Source organism: Narcine bancroftii, chromosome 5 (assembly GCF_036971445.1).
Source record: "Narcine bancroftii isolate sNarBan1 chromosome 5, sNarBan1.hap1, whole genome shotgun sequence".
In the NCBI taxonomy this organism is placed as follows: Eukaryota; Metazoa; Chordata; class Chondrichthyes; order Torpediniformes; family Narcinidae; genus Narcine; species Narcine bancroftii.
In genome coordinates this window covers 56,959,691-56,967,379 of record NC_091473.1, presented here as the reverse complement: position 1 = coordinate 56,967,379, position 7,689 = coordinate 56,959,691, and the positions used below count along the sequence as shown (strand labels likewise).

At 43.8% G+C, this 7,689-nt stretch overlaps 1 protein-coding gene across 7 annotated transcripts in view; it reads left to right on the top strand.

The window, feature by feature from the left end:
* The first annotated feature begins 4,713 nt into the window (after positions 1–4,713).
* Positions 4,714–7,689, top strand: part of LOC138763404 (acyl-CoA-binding domain-containing protein 6-like) — a 552,989-nt gene continuing 550,013 nt past the window's right edge. For 4 of the 7 annotated variants that reach the window (XM_069937482.1, XM_069937485.1, XM_069937483.1 and 1 more), the window contains exon 1: positions 4,716–4,918. The gene's annotated coding sequence lies outside the window, so the exon portion shown is untranslated. Of the gene's footprint in view, positions 4,919–7,689 lie in introns of all 7 variants that reach the window. The other 3 variants (XM_069937486.1, XM_069937490.1, XM_069937489.1) reach the window with 3 other exon arrangements.

The following is a 7,689-nucleotide window of genomic DNA, read 5'->3' as shown; positions in this document are numbered from 1 at the left end:
CTGGCACACTTCCTACTCACCTGTGGCGGAGCCTGTGGATCCCATATTGGCCTCATCAGCCACCTCAGTCCCCACAGCACTGGAGTGGAAACAGTTTCTCCTCAATTCTGAGGGATTGCCATAGAAGAAAATATCTAGTGTATCTAACATCCATGAAAATAATCTATCATATTCAAACTTTATAATTTTGAAGAGAATTTTATAAGGATTGGAAATATTTGGATACTCTCAGCATTTCTTTGGGAGTATTTTTCAAGTCACATGAAAAACAATTATCACTGGAGCACAAAAGAGCAATGCTTAGATTGACCAATAGTTTCACTACTGTGTAAAATAAAAACACAACTTGATTCAATGCTTGCTCTGGAAAACAGATGGAAGGAAGTATATCAAGGTCTTTAATTTCCAGAATTGTTTCATAATTAAAATCTAATGACAAATGAGAGTTCTGTTGGTTTTAAAGGTTTGCAGAAAATCTGCAGTACTGAAGGGTGGCGAGTGGTGGCGATCCTGAGCTGTTTACACATTGTTACCACCAAGGTTAAGAGCTAAATTCCTGCTCAATGTATTTTTTTTTGTTTTTGAGTCTTCTCATTTTCTTCTTTGTCTTTATTATACAGTAAAACTCTGATAATCTGCTCTCTGACTGTAAAGCTCAGTGGTTTGACATCCAGTTCACCAGACGATGTTTGCCCTGTTCCCTATTTCCACTCTCCCTTTCACTCACGAAAACGGGTTCCCACCCTTCCTTTGGTTCTGCTGCCAATTATCCCTTTAAACTTACTGGGGCTTTTTTTTCCCTACAATCCCTTTAAACTCACCAGGTTCTCAAGGAAAACAAATATAATTTCACAGAGTGACATTCAAAAAAAAGTTGAATGAAATGTATGTGAAGCATTAACAGTAATATGAAGATAGGAAAGAGGAGAAGGAACAAGCCAGTTGGCCAGTCGAACCTTCTCTGCCATTCAATAAGATCATGGCTGATCTGGCTGTGGTCTCGGCTCCACTTAGCCGCCCATTCCCCATCACTCTTAAGACCTTCAAAAATTTATTTATCTGTATCTTAAATACATCCAATGAGATACCTTCTATAGCTACCTTAGGTAGAAAATTCTACATATTCACAACTGCCTGTGAGAAGCAGTGGAAACAACCTTGCTGCTTCTACCTTGTACAGTATATATATTCCTTTCATAATTTTACAGGTTACCATTGGATTTCCCCCTCATTCTCAATTCCAATGAGCATAGTTCGAGACTGCTCAATCTCTCCTTATAAGATAAGCCCATTTCCACAGACAACCTGGTGAACCTCCTCCACACAGCCCTGAATGCCAATATATCCTTTTTTCAGTTAAGTATAACATCTGACATTCCAGTTTCGTGCCTTCAAAATTCTGAATGTGCTGGACTAACAGAGTTTTACTTTTTCTTGATCTGATTAATAACCAGTGTACTGTACATATTTCTTTCATTTGAATCTAGAACAAATAATCACAAGAGATGGCAGGTGCTAGAATGTTGAGTAAGCAAAGAGAAACTGGAGAGACTCTGGTCCTAACAGCATCCATGGAAAGGAATGGTCAGTCAACATATTGAGTCAGGACCCTTTATTAGCTCCAGGGTAAGAACAATGGGTTCCTGTTTTAAAATAAGGTAGAGATGAAGCAAAGTTCTTTTACTCTCATAAAACTGCATGCCTTTGAAACTCTCTTTCTGAATGTGTGGTGGGAGCAGCGTTCAAAGAGGGGATTGGAGTACAGGAGCAGAGATGACCTCTTGCAGTTGTACAGGGCCCTGGTGAGACCTCACCTGGAATATTGCCTCTAGTTCTGGTCCCCAAATTTGAGGAAGGACATATTCGCTCTAGAGGGAGTGCAGCACAGATTTACAAGGTTAGTTGCCAGGATGGCAGGAGTGACATATGCTAAATGGTTGGAAAGTCTGGGCTTATATTCAGCGGAGTTTAGAAGGATGAGGGGAGATTGAAGTATACAAGATTATCAAGGCGCTAGACAGGGTGAAATTGGATTACGTTGGGAGAGACTTGGACTAGAAGGCATAGTTTAGGAATACAGGGAAGGCCCTTTAGGACAGAGATGAGGAGAAATTCTTTTACTCAGAGAAGTGTGGGTCTGTGGAATGCTATGCCGCAGAGGGTGGTAGGGGCAGATTCGCTGGATATGTTCTAAAGGGAATTAGATAAGGCTCTTGTGGGCAGGGGAGTTAAAGGTTATGGGGATAAGGCTGGGAATAGGTACTGATAGTGAATGATCAGCCATGATCTGAAAAATGGTGGTGCAAAGCAAAATCTTCCAATGCTCTTCACTGCAATGTCCTCAACCATACTTTGTCATTGAGGCACGTTAGGAGATATTTTGATCAGCAGTGGCAACCTGAATGGGTTTAAATACATTTTTAAGTGAGCAAGAGAACATAGAAATCTAGAGCATGGTACAAGCTCTTCAGCCAGAGTGTTATGCTGACCTAATAACCCATTCTAACATCTGCCTAGAATTTTCCCAGTGATAACGCACTGTTTTTTTCAGTTCCATATATCTATTTAATACTCTCAAAAAAAAAAATCCAGTTGTACCTGCCTTCATCGCCATTGTAAGTGGTGCATTACAAGCACCCACTACTCTGTGTGGAAAAACTTACCTCTTACATTCCCCAACCACCTCAAAACTATGCCCCCCCCCCCCCCGCCCCCGCCCCACACCCTGGTTAGTCATTTCAGCCCTGGGAAAAATCCTCTGGCTATCCAGATGATCAACACCTCTCATCAACCTGTATACCTCTATCAGGTCACACCTCATCCTCTGTCACTCCAAACATAAAATATCCCATTCACTCAACATATCCTCATAAGATTGCTCTCCAATACAGTCAATATCCTTGTAAATCTCTGCTGTACTCTCTCTACAGCCTCCCCACATCTTTCTTGTGATGAGGTGACTAGAACCTAACATTCCAAGTGGAGTGTATCCAAGGTCTTAGATAACTGCAACATTATCTCATGGCTCTTGGAATCAATCCCATGGTTAATGAAGGCCAACACACTATATGCCACCTTAAGAAAATATCAAGTTAAGCAGCAGCTTTGAGTTTCCTGTGGACATGGACCCTCAAGATCTCTGGGGTTGGTTCAGTTCAGAGGTAGGAATGTTGAGAAACAGATGGCAAATTTTAGTGAAAAATTAAAGAAAATTTCACATGATGGTAACCTGAACAAAAGAAGCCATAAAATGTCTGAAACACTCAGAAGATCAGGCAGAAACAGAGTTAATATTTCAGGTCTGAGACAAAGGATAATATTGACTCCAAAAATGTTAACTCTGTTACCCTCTCCGCAGATGCTGCCTGAACTGTTTTTAATGCAAGGTTTTAAAGTCTGGCCAATAGAAGATAAAACCAGTAATGAATGGATAAACTGAGGATGATCCAGAGAGCAGAGCATCAATCAGAAGATCCATTTCTAAAGAAAAAGCTGTGTTTAACTCTGTGCTTCGCACACAAGTTCAGGCTATTTTGGACTGTGTTGCTCATCTGAGGAGTGGAACACAATTGGTTCAAGTTTTCAGTGCAAAATTCTCCCATTGTCCAGGGTTGCTGAGACCACTCGTGCAGACCAATTGTGTTGTATATATTCTCCAACCCAGTTGGAAGTTGATTCATGAGAAGAATAAACTGCAACTGAGATTGTAATTAGAAAGGCCAAACCATCCTTTTCAACCAAATAATTGCCGGATCATAATTAGGGGCATCTTGGAGGAATCAATCCTGTAATTAGTCCACAAGATTGATCCTCGCCGCCGTTGTTCGACTAATTGGAGCCTTCAGGGGTTTTTTTTTTTGGCCTGTACTGTTGACAGCCAAGAGATTTATGTAATATGCCCCGCTTGTTGTTTCGGAAGAAGATCATGGGGGTGGACTTGAAGTGATGTTAGTTACTGGAATATTATAATCATGGGTCATCCACCAGCATCACCTACGGCTCCTAGAACGCTTCCACCAGCGTTGTCTCCGCTCCATCCTCAACATTCATTGGAGCGACTTCATCCCTAACATCAAAGTACTCGAGATGGCAGAGGCCGACAGCATCGAATCCACGCTGCTGAAGATCCAACTGGGCTGGGTAGGTCACGTCTCCAGAACGGAGGACCATCGCCTTCCCAAGATCGTGTTCTATGGCGAGCTCTCCACTGGCCACCGTGACAGAGGCGCACCAAAGAGGTACAAGGACTGCCTAAAGAAATCTCTTGGTGCCTGCCCCATTGACCACCACCAATGGGCTGATCTCGCCTCCAACCGTCCATCTTGGCGCCTCACAGTTCGGCGGGCAGCAACCTCCTTTGAAGAAGACTGCAGAGCCCACCTCACTGACAAAAGACAAAGGAGGAATAACCCAACACCCAACCCACCAATTTTCCGCTGCAACCTGTCCCGCATCGGACTTGTCAGCCACAAACGAGCCTGCAGCTGACGTGGACTTTTTACCCCCTCCATAAATCTTCGTCTGCGAAACCAAGCCAAAGAAAGAAGAATATTCCCATTTTTAAAGGGGGGGGGGGGGGAAAGGCAGCTGCAACCGAGCAAATGTTAATTTGCTTTCGGGCTCCAGTAAGTTCTGATTTGGTCTCCATGGTTGCACGGCATTGCCCTTGCAGTGATTGGTGGCGGTGCTGTGTCGGCTGCTCGGCTTTGGCGCTGCTCTTCCGCCCGCCGTGCGCTGCTGCGCTGAGCTCGCCTTGCAGCGAGTGAGAACACAGCGCGTCCACAGAGCAGGCTTGGCGGCACCCAGTCCCGCTTCAGCTGCCGCTCCTCTCTCTCTCTCTCTCTCTCTCACACACACACACACACACTGCCGCAGCGCTGCCTCGCTTCGTCTCGCCAAAGAATCAGAGGAGCCTGCGGTGAGTATTCGTTCTCTCTCTATCTCTTCCTCTCTTCCCCCCCCCCCCCCCCCCCCCCGCCTCCTCCCGCTGTGTATAATTTTAAACTCCTTTGTCCTAGTGGCTCGTGTGCTTTTTGAGCCGGGGCTGGTTGAGTTAAGGGGTTTGTGCCGAGATTTTCCTCTGTCTGATAGTATTTGGGACAATTAATCGGTAGCACTTTATTGCTTGTGTGTGTTTTATAGATGCACACACACTTTTAAAATTAAAAATATCCTATGTTCCCAATCTTATTCTGACTCATCATCCTCAAAACATACATTTAGAAAATCTGTCTGGAGTCGCACGCCGTGTTGTTTCATGTATGTGTTGCAATTTAAAAAAATGTTTCCTGCTGGAATAAGAAACAGGGGGACATTGCTACAACCCCCCAACATGACTCCTTTCCACGTAGCGTTTGTCTAGTATGCTGACTGTAATCTCAAGAGCCTTAATCCCCAGGTCAGAAAATTTTCGTGTAGTGGGAGAAAATGATTCCACCGAGTGTGTTTCCTGCAGGCCTCGATTGCTTTCTCGTGGGTGAGAATCCTAGCAAAATGAACGCACAATCGGAAACCTGTAGGAGCTGGTCTTTTCAATCTCTGGAAATAAAAGGAGTGTCCAACTCTAATTAACGTGCATACGTTTTTGTCCTTTTTTTATATTAAAAAAGGGCATTCGCAAAACAGATCCTCTTGGTACTTTTCAGATTTCCACTCCTTTTGTATTGCCATGATTTTAGGAAAACGGGTCTTCAGTCTGGGAAGGGAACTACTGCAGGAATGAGATGAGTGGTGCGTTCAAGTCGAATGTGGGTTGTGCAATGTCAGTAGGGATCCATGAGTATGTGAGAGAGAGAGAGAGGGGGGGAAACACGAACTCAAACTCAAGTTCTGGCCAGATTTATGCCATCACTTTGCCCAAGTATTCTTTGGGTCGATCTACTGTAACTGATGCTCTCAGATGTGTCTCGAAGCTTATTCATTATGTTTGAAGCTGCTCCTCGAGTTATTCAGCAGATGTTTATACTATAAATCACCAAGTGGATCTCGCGTCTGATCCACAATTGTTTGCCAGCAAGAAACATCCCTGATCTGGGAAAACTACTGAGTTACAGATAATTTTGTTGCCAAGTTCTGGTTTTTTTTTGTGTGATCCAGTTGCTGTTTACAAGGGCCTCGTGGCCCCATTTATGTTTCTGTGGCAGCTTTAACAAAATCTATTGTTTCAGCATTTGATCTCCATCCTTAATTAAAGGCTTGCTCGTCATACCGATATGTTTTGTGGGATAATTTATGATTTCCGCCCCAGAGACATGGGGAAATGTCAGAGTAGTTAAAGAATATTTGTTGTCCTGTGCATGGGGATGTGATGAGGATTTTTTTTTTTTACAAAGGTTAAAATCAGTTGTTTTTCTCTGTCCTGTACACTGAAACATTTCCTACAGGCGTTAATGAATCATCACGTGCATTGAGATGCAGTGAAAAAGGATTGTGGTGCAATCAGGGAAGATAACCTCGACTAGGTTGTGCAAGAATATAAACAAAAATGCAGGGGGTCGTGTGAAAGGGGAAAAAAAACTGCAAGGCATCATCTTTCATGGATGACAGACCTGTTCAAGAGTCTGTTAAAAGCAAGAAAGAAACTGTCTTTGCACCCAGAGGTTTATGTTTTTAAACTTGGGCATATTTTGCCTGACTGGAAACAGGAAGAAGAAAGTGTGACAGAAGTGGAATGTGTCCTTAACAAGTTGGTTACTTACCCTGCATATTTCAGGACACATCCCACCTGGTTCATAGATATATCTGTCTCTGAGGGCGACATCAGAACATCATTCAAGAGGATGAACCCTTGCAAGGTGTCAGACCCTGATGGTGTAGCTACAGGGTCTTGAAATTCTGCGCCAACCAACTAGCTGGAGTGTTTACTGACATTTTCAACCTCTGTGGCAGCCTGAGGTTCCCACCTGCTTCAAAAGGGCCACAATCATCCCAGTAACCAACAAGAGTAGCTTGGGCTGCCTCAGCGACTGCTGCCCAATAGCACTAACTTCTACTGTGATGAAATCCTTTGAAAGACTGTACCTAAGTAAACACACTGCATTTCACCCAATCTCACAATTGCTCCATGCCAGATCCAATATCGCTGGGTTTCCACTCAGCCCTTAATCACCTCAAAAACATCAATTCATACATGCGGTTGCTCTTCATAGACGACAGGTCAGCCTTCAATATCATTATTCCCTCAGTGCTGGTCAAGAAGCTACACATTTTAGGCCTCTTACCCCACTCTGCAACTGGATCCTTGACTTTCTCATTGGAAGACCACAGTCAGTATGAATTGGAAACAACATCTTCTCACTGTTCATCAACACAGGTGCACCCCAAGGATCCGTGCTTAGCTCACTGCTCTACTCGTTATACGTCCATGACTGTGTGACCAGGCACAATTCCAATCCCATCTACAAGTTTGCCAATGACACCACAGTTGTTGGCAGAATTACAAATGGCAATGAGGAAGCATACTGAAGTGAGACAGATCAGCTCATTGAATGGTGTAATGACAGCAACCTTGCGCTCAACATCAACAAAACCAGGAAGATGATTGTGGACTTCAGGAGGAAGCCAGGGGAACACTATCCAGTCCACATGGGGAGCTCCGTAGTGGAGAGGGTCAAGAACTTCAAATTCCTGAGTGTCAACATTTCCGAGGATCTGTCCTGGAGTCTCCGTGTTGATGCAATCACAAAGAAG